The sequence below is a fragment of the Cariama cristata genome, unplaced genomic scaffold, assembly GCF_000690535.1.
Source record: "Cariama cristata isolate BGI_N322 unplaced genomic scaffold, ASM69053v1 scaffold25887, whole genome shotgun sequence".
Lineage (NCBI taxonomy): Eukaryota > Metazoa > Chordata > Aves > Cariamiformes > Cariamidae > Cariama > Cariama cristata.
The window spans coordinates 1654-2295 of record NW_009628719.1 but is presented as its reverse complement, the minus strand read 5'-3'; the positions used below and the strand labels follow the sequence as shown (position 1 = coordinate 2295).

The 642-nt window shown below is 62.9% G+C and overlaps 1 protein-coding gene across 1 annotated transcript in view; it reads right to left on the bottom strand.

Moving 5' to 3' along the window:
* Positions 1–642, bottom strand: part of LOC104165338 (deoxyribonuclease-1-like 2) — a 3810-nt gene that overhangs the window by 2364 nt on the left and 804 nt on the right.

Genomic DNA, 642 nt, shown 5'->3' with positions numbered 1-642 from the left:
CAGCAGCCGGTCCTACTCTGCTGTCCCCATGGGTGACTGTGCCCCAGCTGTAGGGTGACATGGGGTGAGGTAGCTCCAAGTGACCCTGCTGTCCCCACCACCCCAGGGTGGCTCCTTGAGCACGGCAGGACGCAGGGCAGCTCCTGTCAGCCCTTTCTCTGCAGAGACACTCCTCACCTTCATTTGCAGCAAGGCTAAATTAGGTTAATGAGCAGCTTGGAGCCCTACGGAGCCTGGCGTCACCCTCCCTGCCCCGGTTGCTTTGTGGCCGTGCTAGAGGGGACACCGAAGGGGCGAGGACACGGGCTGGGTGTACCTGCTCAGGAGCACTCACTGCCTTTCAACAAGGCAGCAGCAGCCTCCACCGTGCCCCAGCCCGTGCCCTCACCCAAAACGGGGTCAGCACCCAGCCGGTGGAGGGGCTGCCACCCTGCAGTCACCAGATTTAGCCCACCCCAGCAGCCCCTTTTCCTCCTGGGGTGCCTGAGCCACTCGCTTCAGAGCATCATCTGCCGCCTGGTCCATCCTGGGGTCCCCCTGCCACTGCCAGGGGGGCATCCCCCGTCTCGCCTCTGCCCTGTCCTGTTGGATTTTGGAGACAGAGGTTGCCAGAGCTGTAGATCATTTCCATCCTGTGGGCTA